Raw genomic sequence first — 23,828 nt, forward strand, 5'->3', positions numbered from 1 at the left:
CCCCCATTTGGAAGCATCATCGAGTCACCCTTGTTTATAGCATCTAAGATGAGTCACCTTTGCATCTATGGAGTCTGTTTCCAGCCCCCTTGAATTGAGTTACAATGTTCCATACATATTTGTGTCACATTTATACCATTGTGCTCATATTTAGCCTCCAACTATACTTTTCCATATTTGAAAAGCTTGAGTCTTAGTAATAGACCATCCACTCTGGAATCGATTTAGTCGCTATGAGGTAAGCGATGCATATCATGCTCTCACAAGAGAAGTCATCAATTTGACTCTCATTTATATTATTCCATCATCATCCCTAGTGCTAATCTGTCAGTCACATTGCTATCACCCTCATGCCTTTGTCGAGGAATCCTCATTGCCTCACCTCTAGCAAGCCTCTTCTATCAAGTTCAGCACATTTATTCCAGGAGAGTGATCAAGAGGGCAGTGTACCTTGGTCCCAGCTCTCATTATTTTGGTGCCCTAGATCAAGAAAAGGGAATCATCATTTCCCTTTAACTTGTTTGTTTCTGGCATCCTTGACTCCACCTCATTAATGCATGATTTATAATCTCACACTTGGTGGTCTAGTGATCCAACATATTGTACCAGTATTTCTTGAGTGTGTGTTAGATGTTATAGACCTCATGATGGGGTGGCCCTTTAGGTAGCCCCTCGCATGACTGAATGTCAACAGATCATGATCCAACTTCAAATGAAATTCTTAAGATTTGAATGGCTCAGTTCGTGCTGCTTATAGTTCCCACAATATGCATGTATCATTCAAATGACCCATTTAGATCTTTAGAGTCCTTTCCTATGCAACAAGGCTTATTTGGTTATGATTCCCCCTCACCATGCAGCTTGGGGGAATTATGTCTTATGTACTTAGATCATCATATGTTATTGTATTCAGTCCCGACCTCTATTTTCCAGGCTCATTATGTATACGGGACTCATTGTATTATTGTATCACATTTTGGCTCCTTGATGCCAACATATCATGTACTTTATAGCTCAATCCCACATTATTGGGAGCACCATAATTATTTGTACTCAGTTATCTCGACGAGCATGCATTTTCCTCCCCTGCCTCATTTGACATCATGTACTGCAAAATGAAAGGAGACTTATATCATTTTAGTAGGTCTCGCCCCCTCCATTTCTCCATCCTTCCTTGTATTTCCTCATCCCTCTCTCTCTCTCCCCCCCTCCCTTTGAATCCCCTTCAATGTATTGTGGAAGTGTAACCTACAACATATTTCAGTCATACGATTTTCTCCTAATGCTGGTAGGTTGGGATGCAATCTGTTATCACCTAAAAACTCATCATCTGGCCATTTCTAACCTAAAAAATGATCACCTAGCCATTTCTAACTGGGTAGATCAAAACACACCATGTAGCATGAATTTTACCATAGTAAAATCACATCTAACATAGGAAATAATTTACTAAACCATTTTTATTAAATTATTTATGTTTAACATCTAAAAAAAACCATGAGAATAATTGAGTAAGTCATTATTTATTTAATTTTCTCTAGAAATAAATATTAAATCATTAATTGATAATTATTTCTTAACACATTTTACTAAATCACTTTGGAATAATTAAATAAAGCACTATTTATGTGTCATTCCTCATTCATTTTCTTCGAATATTTGTTATACCATTATTTAGTAACTATTTCCAATTCACACTTTTCTTAATTTTCACAAAGTGATTAATAAATAATTTTGTTTGTTAATTACTTCAACCATTTTCTAAATAAAGGTATTTGACCATTTTGAATATCCTTTTCCTCTCCAAAAAATATAATAACATATTCATAATGGCTAGATTGTGATTTGGTCAATATTTTATTATTTTCAAATTCCTAATTGAGCCCAAAACTTTGTTATAAATAAGATGGATTTCCATTCATTTTTCACAATGAACATTATCATCCTCAACATTAATGCGTAATAACATTTGAACTCTCACTTGAGTTCCATCTCACTTTTGGGTTTTCTACATATTGAGAGAGAGACAAACCATTGAAGCACAAGGACATCAAAGGAACCATCCCACGGACGGGGATTTTGTAGACCCATCCTATAAATCCCCTTCACTAGATGTTTATAAAAATATGATCCATTCAAAGCTTCTACTGGGTTATTACATTGGTTATTTCTTGTTGTGCTATATTTTGGGTTGCATATGATCTTTTTACTACACGGTTTTCTAATTTGTCATCACAGATCTAAATCGTAAATACTCATATATTGTTGTTAGGGTCATTTCTTACTAGTGACTTAAATGAAATTTTTTTGGTAGACATACTAATAATATTGATACTAACATGACTCCCTCACTTGCCAAATACCTGTCTACACACCACACAACAAATTATGGGAAATGGTGGTTATGTGTTAAGATGAGTTGGGGTAAAGATTATCTGATATACAAGAAAATCATCATTGTTATCCTTATATCTTTGTAATTCCCTATTCTGAATATAGTATAAATAAAATTTACATTTAGTCTCTACAATTATGGATTCCCAATCAACTAAGGGTAACTCATTATGTCTAACAGATGTAATGGGAGATATGAAATTTTCTTCGGTTCAAGTTTCCTTCTCTTTCTATGAACTCATTGTTGAATGTAAAATACAAGACAAACCAGTATTGTTACCCATCAAACGATGACGCTAAGATCTCCTCGAATTGGTAGCTTTCAATCTGCTAGAATTGAATTGTTCAGATCCTATGTATCTCTGCTAAATGAGTGAAGGGATGAAATTGGATAAACGTAAAGACATATGGTTGAAATATAGAGATATATGTGAGAACACAAGAGAGTTTAGTTTAAAACCTAACAGACTATTTTTTCATAATGCAGGCCTTAACGACTAATGCTTAAAGGGCTTGATAAATTCCAATGTGAATAATGTAGTTAACAAGCCTCTAAAATAGTGAAGGTATAAAAAAATTGGCAAAATAATTTAATTAGTAGAAACCATTTATGGGTTTTCTAGGGGGGTATGGGCAGTAAATAGTTTCAAGTAAGGGAGATGGTGCTAAATTCACAACAGGACACCATGTAGCTTTGGCAGGTATTAAAAATAATTTTTTTTGGACCCCCCCTTTGTTAAACGTCAAGCAAGTGGGGGGGGGGCTTCCTCAATGAAGTGACAATCGTCAATCACCGAGGGTTAAATATCCACAATTGAAATATACAAGCTACTTATATGAGGATGTTATTTATACTATTTATTAAAAGTATATAATAAAACAAAAGTTTCGAAAATCCATATATCATTTACAAATTGGTGAACATATTTATTTACAAACTACAATGAAAATAAAATATTTTTTGGAAAATTCTGTTAGGACAAGAAATTATTACAACTCTCACTAGCAAGTACAACAAAGCAATATATAAAAATACAAGAGAATAATGTCAAAATGGTCAATCTAGGGTTTTTATGATTTCTTAAAAGCATATTTATAGGGTTCTAATCATAAAACCTAGAAATTCCTTGATCCCTCCCTTATTAGAGATTTTACTTTAGCAGAAACATATAGCCCTAGGTTTTATCAAATTTATCCCTTGATATGGTTTTATCACATACCCTAGAATATTATTTCAAAATTAGGTTTTAAGGATCATTTAGCATTGCAAACCCTAAATGGCTTTTCCCAGGAGATAGGTATTCCTAGGAGGGAATGATTAGATAGGGTTAACCCAATATAGGGTTCATAAACCTTAATACTTGACAAGTTTGCAAGACCTGAAAACCATAGAAAGCCTTCTATGTGGACCCTCTCTAATGACCTTTGCCTTAATCTTGACCCATAACATGAAGCACATAATAATATTTGTACATATGAATGTTTACATGTATGGAAAATATGTCAAATTTAATCAATACATGCAACAACCAAGAAACAATATTCCATAGCTTATAGGTCATTCAGTGGTCATCTTATCTAAGAGATCATTAACAATATTTCTTTAAAGGGAAAATATTTTCAATAATAATAACGCATCAAGCAATTAATAGAAATGGATGTTAAGTCATTAATTTTGTTCATGAAGAGACACAGCAAAAGGTTTAATATCTTTAGAAACTCAATTTTTAGTTATTATAAAGCATTTACAATTTATCAAAATCAATATCAACTTATCATTAATATTTTCTTATTGAGGACCATCTGATCGAAATACCTCTTTCCCTCATGTTGGAATGTATTTTTATGGTATTATGAAATATTCTAGTTATTGTTCTTTATTTTATTTATGACATCACCTTGGTCATTAGAACTCTACTTCATCCATATGTAATATGGAGTGTAAAGGAAAGAAATTCATTCAATAAATTTTCCTCTGAACAATATTAGATGGAATCTCAACCTTATGATATGATTATTCCTAGCATCATTTCCATCCTAGCTCGATCTCCAAGACCTTTTCACAATAATTATTTCGTCACATCACCTACTAGTAGTTGATTATTTCGAAGAAATATTTGAGAAGACTAGATCGAATCAATGTAAGTCAAAGGAGTTCTATGGTCAATTAACAATCCATATATAATAGAGTAATCTCTTTGAGTTTCTATGATAGAGGAAGATATCCTTATCTATTTACCAGAAGAGACTTTATCTATTAAATAATATTACCACATCAAATAGATGCATACATAAACCATTATCTCAACATTTAGGCTCAAACAAGGAAGAAAGATATATAACTTCTTTCTCATTAAAAAATATGACATGAAACAAATTGTTCTCGAAAGGATTCAAAGGGATTTCACTATGATTTCTCTATCACAATAAATAGGAAGAAAAAACCACTAAACACTCGCGCAATCTTTGCCCTCTCTCTGATTATTTTAGGTAGCTACAGACAGTTCACTTCTATCAAAGAAATAGATACCAAAGAAACATTCTCAACACCCTCTCTCTTTTGTGATATTCACCCCTTGCAAGTCCAATTCATATTAGATCCTAGTCCCTACTCCAAGTATTCCTCTTATGTATAGAATGGAAATAGTGTAATAAAAAAATATTCCAAGAATTTGGTATGCCCTTGGAATCCCTCTCATACATTCTTCCTAACAACCAAAAGGAAACATTTTTCATGTATCCATGGTCCTACTCAAATTGTGAGATGTTAGAGAAAAATGACTAGAATTATGAGAACTGTAGCTCACTTGGAATATCAAAATAACGTCATTTTATATTGTTCAGTGACACTCATCCTTTCCTCTCCATAGTTCCCTTTTGTAGGATCGATTTTTGAAGCATAATTTCAATAGAGAATTAAAGGGTAACCCTATTGTGGAAGGTCTTAACGGATTCTTCAAGTTAGACTCTAGTTCTTAAAGTTAGACTCTAGCTCAATCCTCCACCTTAATGAGGGATATTTGGGAGTGAACAATTTGAATTTTGAGGATATTTTCTCCTTAGAGTAAGGAAAAATGAAAGAATAAGGCACCTCTACAAGATATATATCAAATGTGACTTACAATTGGTTGTCTCCCTAGTTAGAAAATAATTGGTTCATTTATTTCATCCAACACAACTTGAGGAGGGTTTCTCAAAATTATCTAAATGATAGTAGGATTAGGCACTTCCCTAATGGTTTATGTATAAAGCATAACAATATAATGGAGTGACATATTAAATAATATAATACAATGAGTCAAAATATCATTTCATTTAATTAAATAAGCATTTAGGTTGAATGGTTATAAATTTATAACTAAATCCATATGCCATCCATGGTATTGTCTCCCCAGAGGCAGTTCCTATTTAAAGGGGAACTAGTTCCTAGGAAATATTCTCAAATATGATAAACCTTCCCTTAAAATATGACCAAATACAAACCCTTAAAGTCTAATGAGACTTCAATATTAGAAGTTTGAAAAACCTTCATGGTGACCTTGTATTAGTGATCATTGTCTATCTTGAAGTTGTGTAATAGAAAGAAGATGTCAAAGAAAAGAATTGTATATATTGGGATATTATAGAATCCAATATAAGAAACACTAGTAGAAAATAGTTGTATGGAATGAAAGGAAATATTTCAGTGATGAAGTAGTGGACTACCTTATTAAGGTTTCTTGTGTAGATTTCGAAGAAATTCATAGATAAATTTGATTTTAGATTAAGAACCTAGCTATAGTCATACACATACTTCAAAAAAGAGAGAATAAAGCTAAAGATATCACATAGGAACACACATACAGTGAGCAATAGATATTTTTTAGTCAAGTATATAAATTTTATTCAACTTCCTAAATCACTTACACATTACACAAACAATTGTAGAAACATCTCTTAGGTTTTAAAATTTGGAACCTCCATTAGTGGTTCTTGAGTATTTTTAAATATTACATCAAAACAATTATGAGATAACTACTAAAACTTCCCTAACTATGTTAGCTATTCATTAAAATTAAAAGTCTCTTGGAATTTACCAAATAAGTCTCTAATTATCGAGAAGTAGCATGAGTTTTGGAACTTTAAGGCTGAGAAGGATCTCCTAGTTCCACAACGCAAACTTGGAGATGAGTAATCATTTGTTCATACTTTTTCCAAATCACTTGGTTTGGGAGGGGGCACAAAATAATTTTCTGATATGCAACCTACAAGTTTGTTAATTCGATAAAATTGGGCTTAGTAGTAGAAAAATTATTTACCTGTCATAACAGTTGAAAATCCCTCTCTAGGTAATTTACTATAATATTTCCTTTTAATACTATAGTCTTCTCATGATAGATATCAACTTTTCTTTTAGATGCTACTAGTTGTTTTTCATATAGATCCCATGAAAGTAAATCATGTTGATGATTCCAATAATTTTGTAAGCCCATTCTATTTCTTTGATCAAATGTGGAATCCAATAAGTTAATTGAACTTTGAACCTCCTTTATTCCTTGAAATATATTATTCTCAACCACCTTATTAATCTCTATGTATTTCAATTTTGTTTGAAATGTCCAATGCGATCAACTTTGTTGTTGTCTTTTCATTTAGGAACTTGATCATTTTTTTGGACTTTGGTACATTCCTCTATATATGTTCTTTACATTTATAAATAACCATTTGAGACACTTTAACTTGAATCCTATACTACACAATAATGTGAATTCATTCTCATATAGCACAAAGTTTATGGATAATATTGTCCCAAATAACGTGTTGAGCTTCTATTAGGGACGTATTTCCCTTAAACCTTCCCTTTAACTCTTCAATTTCATATTGTGCCTCTTTATACTTATTTGACAACTTGGTCCGGTCTTCATTATAAATATTCAATGGTATTTCTTTTACTTTCACATGTTATTTTTTCAGATACAAATATCCTTGAGTCTCCTTCAATTCATCGTCTAAAATTTTGAGCTTAGTCATCACTCTTGTAAACTATTGCACATGGTCTTCTAATTTAGCTAAAATAACAATAGTAAAAACATGTTTCTTAATATATTCTTTGAGTTCTTTTACCTCTTCTTAAAGAATTACAATTTGTTTCTTTCCTTCAGTCAATTGTGTTGTTAGTTGTTCCTTCTCTTTTTCTACATGAGCTAGCTTGACTGTCTCAGCATGTTCTGTCCCAAGAATTTTTAATTTTTCATTAGAGATTACTTTTCAAAATTTGTATTCTCCATTATTATTTTTATGGCATCCTGATATTTTGGATTAAATCCCAACTAGTTTAGTGATCAACTTATTGAATTGTCCATTCTATAAATGTAAAGCTATGGAATTTGTTTTTTCTTATTTTATCTTAGCGGAAGCCTTTGAAGAAGTTTTTTCTTCCTTACTAACTGTTAGAAAGCTATTTCTTAAATCATTGTATAACATCTCTCAAGTTTTTTTATCTAGATTTATTTTATCATGTAATGGAATATCAACCACAATCAAAGATAAATCTACAATTTTAAACTCAGATCGAAAAGGAATAGACTAAATACTAGGATGCAAGAGAGAAAGTTTCAATTAGTTTCATTTTAAATCCATAGTTGAGAGAAATCTTTTTTGAGGGAAGAGGATGCTTGCATTGCTCACTAAGCTTCCATGTAATTCTTTACTTTTTTGTTCTTTTCTTGAATTTTATAATAATCCTTCAATTTTATTTCCATTATAGAATAAGTCTCTTCACTTGTACGTGCTACTATTTCTATTGAAACAAAATAGGTCGTATATTTAGCACTCCCCAAATGCACCTGAAATCTTGGTTGATTAGAAGACTCTTAAGTTAATTTTGTTTGTACTTATTCTTCATCCCTTGTATTTTTGTTTTATTTTGAGGTTGCACATCTGCCACTTTAACATCTATTTTCTCTGCAAGATTCCTTTTTAGGTTTCTCTCCTTCACTATAGGGGTCTCAATATTTATTTCTTGTTGTGCTGGACTGATTAACCATGTATCCTAATTTCCATATTTTCAATTTGTGGTCTACTTTCATGGATATAAGGTGCAGCATTAATATCAAATCTTCTTTCATAAATTACATGATATGGATCATATTACAACTTCTCACCAACATCAAAATTAAATTGTTTCATCATTTTCTCAACTAGTTGGAATAGAGAAAAAATATGACTATCCATAAGGACTCCTCCTATGGATATCATGGAAATAGTGTAATAAAAAAATATTCCAAGCATTTAGTATACCCTTGGAATCCCTCTCACAAATTCTTCTAACAAATTAAAGGAAACAATTTTCATCTATCCATGGTACTCCTCAAATTGTGAAGTATTAGAATCAAATTCCTAGAACTATGAAGATTGTAGTTCACATGGAATACCAAAATAATGTCATTTTATATTATTTAGTTACACTACCCCTCTCCTCTCCATTGGTCCTTCCTGTACGATTGATTTTCCAAGCATAATTTTGATAGAGCATTGAAGGATAACCATATTGTGGAAGGTCTTAGAGGAGTCTTCCAGTTGGACTCTCACACAATCCCGCACCTTTATGAGGTATATATCGGAGTGAAAAATAAGAATTTTCAAGATACTTTCTCCTTAGAGTTTGGAATAATTCAAGAGTAAGGGACATATATAGGATATATATCAAACTTGACTCACAATTGGTTACCACTCTATGAAGAAAATAGTTGGTTCATTTAGTTCATCCAACACAACTTGAGGAGAGTTACTCAAAATTATACAAATGATAGTAGGAGCAGGAACTGCCCTAAATGGTTTATGTATAACACATAACAATATAATGGAGTAACATATTAAATAATATAATGCAATGAGTCAAAATATCATGTCATGTAATTAAATAAGCATTGAGGCTTAATGGTTATAAATTTAGAACTAACTCCATATGCGATCCATAGCATTGTCTCCCAACAGATAGTTCGTAGTTGAAGTGGAATTAGTGTCTAGGACATCTTCTCAAATATGATAAATCTTTTGTTAAAGTATGACCAAAGACAAACCCTTAAAATCTAATGAGACTTCAATTTTAGAAGTTTGAAAAACCTTCAAGATGGCCTTGTATTAATGATCACTGTCTATCTTGAAGTTGCAAAACAGAAGGAAGATATCAAAGAAAATAATTTTTATATACTGGGATATTATAGAATCCAATATAATAAACACTAGATGAAAATAATTGCATGGAATGAAAGGAAAAAACATACTGATGAAGTAGTGGAGTTTCTTATTAAGTTTTCTTTTAATAATTACAGGTAGCCTGTGCAATTTTTTAAGAAATGCATAGATAAATTTGTTTTCAAACTAAGAAACCAACTATAGTCAAGCACATACTTCGAAAAGAGAGAATAAAACTAAACAAATGACATAGCAACACACATACAATGAGCAATAAATATTTTGGAATCAACTAGATAAATTTTATTCAACTTCCTAAATCACTTACACATATATATGTAGAAAAGTCTTTGAGCTTTCAAAATTTGGAACCTCCTTTAATGGTTCACCAGTATTTTTAAAGACTACATCAAAAAAATTATGGGATAACTAAAAAAAATATGAACTATTTTAACTATTGCTTAAAAATAAAAGTCTCTAGAAATTTCAAAATAAAGTCTCTCATTATCGATATGTCTCATGAGTGGTGAAACTTTAAGTTTGAGAAGGAGATCCTGGTTCCACAACCATAAATTAGAGAGGATTAATTAGTTGTTCACACTTTTTCCAAATCCCTTGGTTTGGGAGGGGACACAAAATCATCTTCTGATATGCAACCTGCAAATTTGTAAACTCAATAAAATTGGTCTTAGAAGAAAAACATGTCTTTATCTACCATAACAGCTAAAAATCTATATGTAGGTAATTTAATATAATATTCCCTTTAAAATACACTCTTCTCATGATAGCTATCCACTTTTCTTTTAGATGATACTAGTTATTTTCATATAGATCCCATGAAAGTAAATCGCCTTTTTTATTCTAATAATTTGGCAAGCCCATTCTAGTTCTCTGATCAAATGTGGAATTGAATAAGGTAATTGATAGTTTAACATCCTTTATTCATCGAAATATATTCTTTTCTACCACATTATTAATCTCTATGTATTTCAATTTTCTTTGAAATGTCCAATTCCCTCAACTTTGTTGTTTCCTTTTCATTTAGGAACTTGATCATTTTTTTGGACTTTGGTAGCTCTCTCTATATAAGTTATTTACATGTATAAATGTCCATTTGATACACTTTAATTCCAATACTCTTTTGTGTAGTAATGTGGATTCATTCCCATATAGCACACAATTTCTAGATAATACTATCCCAAATAACTTGGCTAACTTCTACTAGGGACATATTGCCCTTAAATCTTACCTTTAATTCCTTAATTTCATCATGTTCCTCTTTATCCTTATTTGACCACTTATTTTTGTCTTCATTATCCATATTCAATAGTTTTTATTTTAATTTCAAATGTTATTTGTTCAGATACAAATCTCCTCAAGTCTTCTTCAACTCATCCTCTGAAATTTTGAACTTAGTTATCACTCTTTTCAACTTCCTTGTAGGGTCTTCTAATTTAGCTAAAATACCAATAGTAAAAACATGCCTCATAATAAACTCTACCAATTTTACCTTTTCTTAAAGAATTAAAACTTGTTGGTTTCCTTCAATCAATTATGATGTTAGTTGTCCATTCTGTTTTTCTACATCAGCTAGCTCGATTGTCTCGACATGTTTTGTCCTAGGAATTTTCAATTTTTCCTTAGAGATTACCTTTCAAATTTTGTATTCTCAATTATGGTTTTGATGGCATCCTTATATTTTGGATTAGATCCAAACTAATTTAGAGATCAACCTCTTCAACCCTCCATTCTGTAAATGTAAAGCTATCAAATTGGATTTTTCTTATTTGATGTTAGGTAATGCCTTTTGAAGAATTTTTTCTGCCTTACTAACTGGTAATGAAATCTTGCTCAAATCATTGTATAACATCCTTCCAACTTGATTATGTGCATATATGTATGTATATATATATATATATATATATATATATATATATATATATATATATATATATATATATCATGTAATGGAATATGAACAACATTCAAGGATAAATATACAATTTTAAACTCAGATCCAAAAGGAATAGAATAAATAGTAGGATGCAAGAGAGAAAGTTTCAACTGGCTTCTTTGTAAATCCATAGCTAAGAGTAATCTTATTTGATATGAAGAGGTTGTTTGCATTGCTCATTGAGGTTCCATGTAATTCATCACTTTTTTTTTCTTTTCTTCAATTCTATAATAATCCTTCATTGTTATTTCCATTATAGAAGAAGTCTCTTCAATTGTAGGTACTACTAATTCTATTGAAATAAAAGAGGTGGTATATTCAGTGTTCCCTAAATGCACCTGAAATCTTGGTTGATTAGAATACTCTTCTGTTAATTCTATGTGTACTTACTCTTCATCCCCTACTTGTATATTTGCTTTCTTTTAAGGTTACACATCCTCCATTTTAACAACTATTTTCTCCGCAAGCTTCCATTTTAGATTTCTCTCCTTCACTGTGCGATCTCAATATTTATTTCGTGTTGTGCTGGAATGATTAGCCAAGTATCCTTATTTTCCATATTTTTAAGTTGTGAATTATTGTCATGGATATAAGGTGCAACATTAATATCAATTCTTCAGTCATAAATTACATGATATGAATCATATTTCCACTTCTTACCAACATCAAAAATAAATTCTTTCGTAATTTTCTCAACTTGTTGGAGGGCATGCCTAGTATTTTACAATGAAAATGCATACAAATATTTCCTACTTGAACATATATCCCTTATGTGCTATTATAAAATGAGTCTTATCTGCATCGAGGCATTTTCTTATAAATTCATTGGAAAATATTGTCATTTGTAAGAAAGTTGATAAGTGATATGGGATCATTTCAACTCCATATATCCTTCATTATGTATACTCCTAAAAAACATACTAATCTCCTACTTTAGTATCTTTACTAAGTTGAAATAAATCATCCTCTTGGGGTAGAAATATTGGTGGTTTAAGATAGTATAGGCAATAACCATGAATGTAGATAAAAAATAAGAAAAACCCTCATTATTTTGTTTCCTTCTAACAACATTTTTCCACTCCACCAAAAATCTTCTTTGAACCTAGGAATCCAATGTGCTCAAACACCAAGGTACATGAATTTAGTAACATGTATACATAAAAATAGGTGGGCCAAAAGAAAAGGATGTTTGAAACAACCAAAGAACTGAAATTTCTTAAATTGAAAGTTGACTAACTTGGCTTTATATGAAGGAATTTCTGGAACATTGTCTGGTTGCAACATAATATTTAGAAACTGTAAGTATCCTTATTTTATAGCCCTTGTATCATCTTCACCCAAAAAAGATATAATTATGGATAAATTAGAATGTGCATCTTCAGAAAATAGAGAAATAGTGTAAGCTTCAGCTGATGGAGGAATTTGAACACTAGTGGGAAGGATTAGTTTGATTAGATTATCTCTATTTTCCTTTGTGAATAAACAGTATGTGAGGTACAATAAAGCTTTGGTGAATTTAAAATAATTTTCTACTGTAGGGAAATTGAAATCCTCATGAATTAAATTTCGTGTGACTTTAAGGATGGTTTCTCCCAATGGAGAAAGGATGAAATTCCTCTCAGGTACAATGGAGGATGCTAGCAGAGAAACAAATAATGGAAAGTGATAAACATTGAGGCTGATAATGTAGTATAACTAATGGAAAGTGATAAACATTGGGGCTAAAAATGTAGTATAATCCCGATTGTACAATGCGAAAGGTGTCCTCTACATTTCGAAAGTGACCATAGATACCAAAATGAGTTTCTACAAATTGAAGAGGGAAAAGGAATCATACATTTCGACTTTTGTATCCATCACTGGAAAGTGAGAAGGAATTTTAGTGGTAACAAATTTTTATGTAGATTTCTGGAAATGTTTCATTTTAATCGTTTTTAGGAAAAATTAGAATGAGGTGTATGCTAATGGACTACCTAGTTGATATGATGATGACATGCAATGATGACGTGAGGTAATTTGAATATGTCATAGTTGCTAGTCTACTGGATCTCATGAAGGATAAAATGTGAATAGAATGAAAATGGAAATTAAAAGATCCCTTTTAAAAATTATTTTACTGAGTGGGAAAATGGTGTTGAAATATGTGTAGGTATGGAAAGGTGATGTTGAATATGGAATGAAGTGGAAGGTGATAAAGTATTGGATGGTGATATAGAATGACGAGTGTGCACTGGCTCACCCAATCATACTCACTTGTCACATACAATCCATTTTATTGGTGTTTTCTTGAAATATGTTTACGATTTTCATGGGGTCTGCTTCATGGTTTGTGGGAAATGTTGGGGACCCCTAGGAATGAGTCTCCATTGTTGATGTCTCCATCAAAAATTTACTAGTTCATCTTCTGAGGGTCCTCACTTTATTCTTTGAGCATGTTGTGCCACTAAAACTATGTGATGATTATGGTATTATCTAAATGTACATGGATCCACTCAAAAATCGAATGCAAGTTACCCCTTTAATATTTATTATATGTAGACACACTTTTGTAAAGTTGTGGTTCTTCAGATGATAAAATTGAGACAACTAATTGATTAATGATTTTTTTATTTTCTTAAATTCCAACTCCTTCAGTATCACAACACTAATATAACCATCACAGTAACTGTAGCCATCACAATTTGCATACCTCAACTTCATAATTTTTTCACTAGAACATCGCAATTTCCATGCCTAGACATCCTTCTTTCCATGCCTAACCATCACAATTTCCACACATAAACGTCACAATTCCCATGCTTAGAAATTGAAAGTCCTCACCTACTTATCACAATTTTTGCACAAAATGTTTCCTTTTCAATCATGTTATTTCCAAGTTCAGCATCCCTCTGGTCATTATCACAGACTATGGCTCCCATTTTAGAGATTACATGATGGCTGAGCTAACATCCGCATTGGGCTTGTGCCACGATGGTTCAAACCTATATTACACTCAGGCCAATGGCCAAGATGAAGCTGTGAACAAAGTTTTGGTTACAATGCTTCAACATACTATTGGCATGCACAAGTCAAATTGACATCTCATGCTCTTTTTAGCTTTGTGGGCTTACCGAACCTCAACCAAAGATGTAACTAGTTTCACACCATTCCAGCTAGTCTATGCTCTAGAAGCAAGATTGCCTATCGAATGCGAGATTCCTTCACTCAAGCTAGTTGTTGAACTTCTCCCCAAGACATCACCTCAGGAAGAACACCTCTTATATTTAGAATGACTACATGAGACTCATCGTCTCGCTGCATTAGTTATCAAAGCACAAAAGAAACAGGTCAAGTCCGATTTCGATTAGTCTATCTCCCCTCGCGTGCTCTCTGAGGGTGATTTTGTCTTACTGTACAACCAAGGTAATGATAAGATGGGGGCAGGCAAGTTCGAACCCATGTGGCATGGGCCCTACATTGTGAAACATGTTTTGCAAAAGGGGGCCTATGAGCTTATTGATTATGAAGGCAATCCTTTAAATAACCCCTAGAACGGGCTTTAACTCAAGAAGTACTATGCTTAGGTCATCTTGCATGGTTACTTGTGTACATTATTGTATCATTAATTTTTGTGTAGTGTTGTTTGGTGTGTTAGTTTTCAAACAACTTTCTTATTTACTATGTTTTCCTTGCTTTGCAGATGTCTACAACTCCTCATATCGGTTTTGCTGATGGTGCTTGTTGTAGTACCCAAAACCTATCATCCGCGGCATGGGATACTTATGACCCTAGCAGGGAGTTGATTGAGCTTCAAGGTACCTATTTAGGTCATACAACTAACAACATTGTTGAATATAGTGTGGTCCTCGAACTATTGTTAGAAGCCATTACTCTTGACATTCGAGAATTGGTTGTCAACCTAGATTCACAGCTTATCTTCCTTCAACTCAACAGGAAATATTCTGTCAAAAACTCTCAAATATTGAGAATGTATCTTTGTATTCATCTATAAGAAAGACATTTTGATCACCATTGACAAATGAATTAGCTAATTATGTGTTGGATAGACATTTATGAAACATGTGAAAAGATAAAACAAACCATTTGTACCATAGTAAGAAAGAAAATACAACACACACACACACACACACACACACACACACACACACACACACACACACATATATAGATGGTGATAATGTTTGATACATAAAAACCCAAAAAATAATATGTGTGTCCAAAATAACATCGGCGGCTCGCACAACCCATATATTAGTGGCATGTAGGCCTAAAAAATGTAAGTACTAGACCTACGAGCTAATCAACATGCTGATCATAGTAGCATGTCATAGCTCACGCAAAACGAGTCAGCAATCAACAGATCTGATCTGATACTCCCACCATGTGTCTCTAGTTTGGGTGAGGAATTTCTACCACCCAAGCATTCTTTTAGGTACTTTTCTCACTCATTAAACTGAAAAATTCAGAGCTTTTGCCATCAGTCTCATTATAAATATATGGAAGCAACCAGAGCACATTCTTTTTTGGGACTATTTCTCGCTCTTATATCGAAAAATCCCTAAGCTTTTCTCTCCTTCGGGCTCATTAAATCATCGAAGGAGAAATGAGCAGGTATTTTACCTCTTTTTCCTTGCTCACTAAAATGAAAAAGATACATTAAGTTTCCTTCATTTGACTCATTAAAATTTGATGAAGGTATTGATTTTGTCGTCACATGACTCATTATAACTTCACGATGAAAAATGAGTTTAGTTCGTCTCCTCATACTCGTAACAAAATGAGGTCGACATCTATTGAACATAGGTTTATCTTTATTCGGATTCAATAGATTAACTTATGGAAAAGTAACCAATCCAGGTATACTATTAACCTTTTGTCACACCCTGTTAACAACTATGACAAAGGGACCACCATGGAGTTGCTCTTTACGATATTTCCAGACTCTCTATATATGAAAACACCACCGTGTTGTCTAGTCTAGACTTCTTAAATTACACAGACAAGATATAGAGTCACTCCTTTTACGATACTTTTCAGACTCTTAAAACATGAAAAAATCGATGAGTTTGCCTGTATAGACTCATTAAACTAATCAGATAGGTCAAAGAGTCACTCTTTTTGTGGTCCTTTTTAGACTCTTTAAATATGAAAAGATCGATGAGTTTACCCTTATAGGCTCATTAAACTAATCAGACATGGAAATTTGACAGTACATGTACATTCGGTATTAGAAAGTGTGGTTTTGTAGCAGTCGTTCCCTTGAACATGGCACTCCCTTAGATAAACCTTCCTTGTGATGGCCTCTCAAATATGAATCCTACCATCCTATGAGTTTAACCTAAATACCCTGATGTAATTGCATCTTTGTATCCTAACACTCTGTAGTGTTCATAAGTCTAGTGTTGCATGGTTAAAACCATTGTCATGCCTTCTATTGTTGAAGGGTTAACCTTTTGTTTCCTACATCAACCCATCAAACATATTCTTCCATCATGCCCTCCATTGTTTAGACCCAAATGCTCAAAAAATTCATCAAAAAATAGAATCCTTCTTGTCATGTTTCATGTTGACTAATGTAGGACACATTATTGCCTACCTTTTGATAGGTTTCTTCCTATGGAATTCAACACTCTATCTAGGAAGACAACCCAGAAACACATTCAGTGCCTTGGTACTTGCAGACACTAGTGGCAGGTTACCTTCTATTTGATCAGTGGTTCTTGTTATTGGCTCCTGGTTAAGCTATTCGGATGGGTGTTCGATGACAAAGACATCTTTCACACTCGTTAGATTATACTGTGCATCTTGGAGACCATCGCCATTATCAGTAGCCTTCCTCACGTCTGTTAACAGCCTCCGTTGTTGACTGGTAATCAAATGATTTCGTGCATGTTCGATTTCAACACATATATTCACATGTATTGATCTATGTTGTTCGGTGAAGTGGAAATCAAGACCTTGGGTAGAGGCTTGCATCATTCATCTTTATTTCCTGTCCCAAGCTATGGATATTGTTTTTTGGAGACAGCTTATCAGGATGATTCTATTATGACACTAGATGTACATTGTGCTTATCGTTGGCCAGCATTTGTCATATCTCTTTAGAGAAAATCACTTTGACATAGCTACTGAGCATGGGAATATCCGACTCAGGACATGATTTTAGCAGTTTATATATATGTGTTGTATCAGGTTTTCGTTATAGCCCAAAGCTTCAATCCTCTCTCTCTTTTTGAAAGGAAAGGTATAGTTTTAGTAAAGTATTTCGACCATCGTCGTAGCCTCTAATCTCATACTTTAGGGGGCATCTTTTATACAACAAATTGACCTCCTCATCAACTCAGAGGGGAAAGACATGATAGCTGAAACAAACAACACAGTCACAAGCCTTGATTCCACACTAACGTTGGTTGTGCACTAACAACCTGATTTATAAAGCTTGTTACCAAGCTTGGAGGTGCATTAGTGACCCTACTAAAGCATGTTGCTAGTATGGGAACAACGTTAGTGAAAATTGGTGAAGTTCCAAGGGTAAAAGGAATGATTTGACTCACAAATATCTAGATATTTGTTCTTAAAATCACTCAACAGAAGCAGGGAAACATCCAAATTCGACCTATTTGGAGGATTTCTAATCTGAAAGGAGGTAAATGGGAAAGAGTTTAAAAGCATAGAAATTTCATTGCTTTTTCCCTAGTGAACTCAAGGAGGAGCTTGGGAACCCTAACTCAATTTCTATATAAGTAAAGTGAGGGTTATTGTGAAAGAGGCAGAGCATTTGAAAGGATAGCATACTTGGCTATTGAGCATTGACTCATATCATAATAAGTGAGAAAGAAGGGAGAGAGGGAGAGAAGTTGGAGGGGTAAAGGAAGGATGATACAACGGATGGTTGTAATCACTCTTCCAACATTAATATAGAACTACAATTGTACTATCTACTTGTGGTGTTGATACTATCATTTATTTAGTTTTTTGTTCAATGCCTATTAGCATGAGTAGCTTAGTTATATGCAAACATATGTTCTTTTATATATTCATGTATTATTTATCAGAGTTGTATGATGTGATTACGCTTGTCTCCTTTATGTGAAGGACTTGATTTGGAGCTGGCTTTGAGGGAGTTCCACTTGGCTACATTGTAATCTCCAAACAAATCTACATGGAGACTTGAGGTAATCTACATACTAATGCTTTGATAGTTAGTTATTGTCTATGAACATGCATGTAACTTTGTACAGTTGCAGATAATCTTACAGTTTGCTGAAGGACCCGGGAAGGCCTTTGAGGGTATCTACATTCTCCATACACTGTGCAGTATTGAAAAACTTGGCAGCCCTAGCCTTACTTATATAGCAATTGAGTTAGGGTTTCCAAGTTCCTCCTTGAGTTCACTAGGGAAAAAGAAATGAACTTGCCATGCTTTTCAACTCTTTCCCATTTTCCTCCTCCTTTCAGATTAGAAATCCACCAAATACGTCGATTTTTGATGTTTTGTTGCTTTTCTTGAGTAATTTGAGCAACAAATATCTAGATATTTGTGAGTGAATTCGTTCCTTTAACCCTTGGAACTTCACCAAGTTTCATTAACGTTGTTCCCATACTAGCAACATGTTTTAGTAGGGTCACTAATGCACCTCTAGGCTTGGTAACAAGCTTTATAAAGTAGGTTGTTAGTGCACAGCTAAAATTAGTGTGGAATCAAGGCCTGTGTTTGTGGTCTTTATTTCAGCTATCATGTCTTTCGCCTCTGAGTTGATGAGGAGGTTAATTTGTTGTATAACATCAACCCCTCAAGTTTCCTTGTGATCTCCTCCCTATTTTCACTCCCCTCCTGATAAGGATTGACAACATCAATAAGGTGGGCGATGTGCCTGGTTATTGTGGACATCCCAACAGGGTGCTCTGGTCCAACGTCTGCATTAACACAGAATTTTTTTATAAAACACATATATACCAAAAATAATTAAAAAGCCACAAAATTAAGAAATTGATTTTTTAACTTCATCGTGAAAATCTTCTCCATCTGGTAGTGCATGTCTGGGTCCCCACAGAAGTCGGCGCCACTTTATTGCCAGTCCTCCATGACGATCTTCTGTCATTGTAGCCATGAAAAGAATGTAGGTATGTATGACATGTGCTGGCCCCTAGTGATCCTGGGCATCAAATTACTCCAACAGGCCATCCCCGGGTTGCGTGGCATGGGAGGATCTATCTCAGTCAACTAGTACTAGAATAGTGGTACCCGTTCTAAGAAAAAGGTCACTAGTATGGATCCGACGCAAAATTGCTTTAGATTCCAAGCCTTAGCTTTTGTTAGTTGGCATTTTATGTTAATCTTGATAGCCTCTGCCCAGTTGAAGATCATTGGTGTTGTGCACTTGATAATATACAGGAACTTTGTCTTGTTAGTCTCATGCACTGCTTGGGACCCTGCCACTCTATTGATAGCCAACACTAGCACTCTCAGTGTCAGATCCTGAACAGTGGAAATCTCAATCTTCCCACTCTTAGATTTGAGGGCCTCATGGCAGCGTTCAGTGAGTGGCATGGATATTCTTTCCCCAGTCTGTCATGGCTCGTATAAGTTGACCGGTTCCCCTCTTCAGGACAGTACTATGATGAAATATATGTCTAAAGTTTCTAATCTAGCTCCTGGTCACCAATGACGAATATTTCTCGATTTATGTCCCAGAGACTAATCAAGTACCAAAGCAACTCAGGTTGGGCCTACTTCACTGGCATGAGAAATAACTTGAGGAGCCCACAAGACCTCAATTTCTCCAGGCAATTTCGATCATTCAATGCCCGGGTGTCCACATCTTCATGTTCCTGTTCTTTCTAGTATGCCATTTTCAACGATTATTTCCTGTAAAAGCCATAGATTTGAGTCAAAAATCATGCTTGGCCCATAAAATTCAAGTTTCAATAGTGGTTTTATGAGGAAATAGGGTTTTTTCGTATTCACTGCACTAGCACGCCTGTTTTAAAAACAGTTGTGCCGACGATGTGATAGGCCATGTTAATTACCCTTGGTCGGCGTGATTTCATGCTCGGAAGTCACGCCAACCAGGGGCGATTTTTTTTATAAGTCCTCCCTCATAAAACATAAAAATGGTTAAAAATAGGAATAAAAGGCATGAAAATGAAGCTCGGGGCCTTAGTTCTTACCTGTAACTGAAGGCTCGGTGAATGACCTCCAAATCTCGCGCGATTCGCTGTGGAACAATTAGGGAAAAGTGAGTAAAAAGTCTTTCACAGTAAGGTAAAATGGTGCATGGTAAAAAATATTTACATTTCCTCCATTTTATTCAGTTTTTCATGAAAATATTAGGTTTTTGTAAATATTTTAACCTACTTTGCCTCAAGAATTGGATAATGCACTTTACCTTTTTGCACAACGACAGGTGAAGGATGTTCGACCATGATGCTGAGTCACATTTCAGCTCTTTTCTCGACTCGTAAAACTCATATGAAAAGATTGTCGAGTATTTTTCCCTTTTCATTGATAAAAGAGAATAAACTGGGGGTCCACTTTCAATCTCTTTTCCAACCCTTTAAAATGAACATATAGTCGAGCCCTTGTCATTTTGAACTCGTTAAAGGATGCAAAATGTCATGTGCCCAATATAAGTTTACTCATTTTTTGGGGTTGGGATGCACTATTTACAAAGAAGGTACTCTTTGACTGAAATGGTCAAGCGGTTCTCTCAAGTATTTTTTTCTACCTTTTCGGGCTCAAGAGACAAAACCATACAAAAAAGGACCATTTGGAGTTTTCTTTTCTGTGTCTTTTTCAAACTTTCTAAACATGAAAAAGATATCGAGTTATACCTTTGTAGGACTTGTTAAAATATTAAATGACATCAGATTCATCCTCATGACAAACATGAGCTTCTCCTTCCTAAGGCTCGTTAAAATTACTAAGTCGGATCCATCTGAAGAATGAACTTATAGTGCAAGCATATGCTATCCCCTTCAAGCTTGCGATTAAAAATAATTGGGGTACCTGCCAAAAATGGTGGGGGAAAATTTGGAAATCTAATCAGTTGTGTTGGTAGCTCACTTTTGAAGATGATATTTTCTGCTTTGTGTCGGGTTGGGATATCCTCCTTTTTATCGTTGACCTTCCTGGGTTGGGCCATTCATTTTTTCCTTCCATTTGATCTCTACCACGTCATCATGACCATTGATCCTATGGATCCAAAGCTGCCAAACTTCTAGTCGTGTCACCGATATGTTCAAGAGTTGTCCTTCTATGGTTATATTTACCTCTGATTCTCTGTATCATCCAAAATGGTTTTGCATCATTTTGTCTCGCGTAAATGATGTGGGATACATTATGACCCTCCTTTGACATGGTCATTTTCTATCGACTTCAACTCATTATCCAGGAAGTTGACCAAGAGACTCCATTCCAGTACCTTAAATCTTGCATGCCCTAATGGCAAGTTCTTCACACTCAACGACAAGTTCACATCATTGGATTTATTGAGTGATTTCATGAGTATTCGACTTCAGTTCCTTTATTCACATTCCATGGTTTGTGTTGATAGTACCTTGATGACCATTGTCATTATTGGTGGTTTCTCTTGTGCTTGTTAATAGTTTACATAATTGACTGGTAATCAAGCGACTTTCTAGCATGTTTGACGTCAACACATCTATTCACATATTATAATTTGTACTTTTATTAGGTCATGTTAGAGTGCAAGACCCTACACTTAGATCACAAAATTCCAAGTTGCGAAGTGATGTGACATGGTTATGTTGATATACATGTCTCTTTTAAATGGATGGCTATGACCATACCATGATTTATCATCCATGGTCCTTCTCATTATTGGATGGTTGTGACCATAACTTGGTTTCATTATGATCCTCTTTAACAGATGGTTGCACCCATACCTGGATCCATTTACATGATCATCCTTTCGATGGCTACGTCCATGCCATGATTCATGTATCATTTGATAGAGTTCTCAGTTATGTATATGTATCTGTACTGCTTCCAGTTTTTTCGATTGCAGACTACTAATTCATAAAAAATTTCATCCCTCACTCCAGTTCGGCCTTCATGCTTTAAGGGGCATCTATTGCAAAAAAAATTGTCACTGTCCCTGTACTTCCTGTTCCTTGATCCTGGATGACCTTCAAAGTGAACCCTATATTCTTACCCTTCATGAAGAAACTCCCATTGCCTCCCTCTTCATGAGAGAGAAATTCAATTTTGCACCATTTCCCAAAAATCCTCTGTTTTTCCTAGTTTACAAGACCGACGCTAATCACCTTTTTCCTCCTTGCACTAATATGCAAGGATTAACATTGTCCCTAGTCCTGACTGGAGTTACTGAGCTTTTTTCTAGTCACACCGATCCTATTGTGGAAAGTTTTTTAAATAAAGAATCAAAGCTTCCAGCTCTAGAAGATTTGTAATGGATGTCCAGTAAATGGTTTGGCCAGATGAGGTCGAGGATCTCAATTTGGGCTCCTTTCCCCTATAATGATGGAACTACCTCAAGAGATAAGACCTTTTCCCATGAGAAGAGGATCCATCTCCCATCCATTCATCTGATATAAACCTCCCTTTTTCCCAAGCACAAGCTAGTGTTAATGTTAGTGTGCTAGTGTTAATTAAGTTTGGAGTAAACAACACGCTATTCGTCCTTGTAGCTCTCTAGTTGTGTGAAGGAGAATTGTGAGTTTGGTTTAGTGTGAAGCCTAAATGGAAGAGCCTTAAAACTACTATTGTTGAGGCCATCATGGAATGCTAGCAGAAGTGTGTGGGAACCTGGTTTTGTCGGAGGAGAACGACAACGTCACAAAAATGGTTGTAATCTCTTCTTGATTCAATATATATGCAAACTATTGATTGATATCCTACATGATTTGTCATCTTACATGTTCATGGCTTAATGTTTATTGACTTGTTAAGTAGGCTGAATTCTAATTTGTCTATTATCACGGTTGTTGTTTGCTATTGTTTACTTGTTTCAGGTGTTTGAAGAAGGAAACGAGAGATTGCTAGAGTGAGCAAGCAAGGACATCATCAAATGGGATAAGCATACTAAGAGGTAGTCCCTCTTAATTGGTTCTAACCCAAGGAAATCTTCCATAGGATGTATCATTTGTGGGCAGACCCATTATTGGGCTAGAGGAATTGTTTGTGTCCGCACTCATAATTTCACTTCACCACAACCATCAGATGAGGCATATAACTATGCCTATTGCCATTATAACACATTTTTTGGAGATACCCTTTTTAATTTATTCCCTATGTGAGTGTGATGCATGTGTAAATGTA

This window comes from Pinus tabuliformis, chromosome 4_1 (genome assembly GCF_031772625.1).
Source record: "Pinus tabuliformis cultivar Carrire ecotype Pingquan chromosome 4_1, CPIR1, whole genome shotgun sequence".
NCBI classification, from domain to species: Eukaryota; Viridiplantae; Streptophyta; class Pinopsida; order Pinales; family Pinaceae; genus Pinus; species Pinus tabuliformis.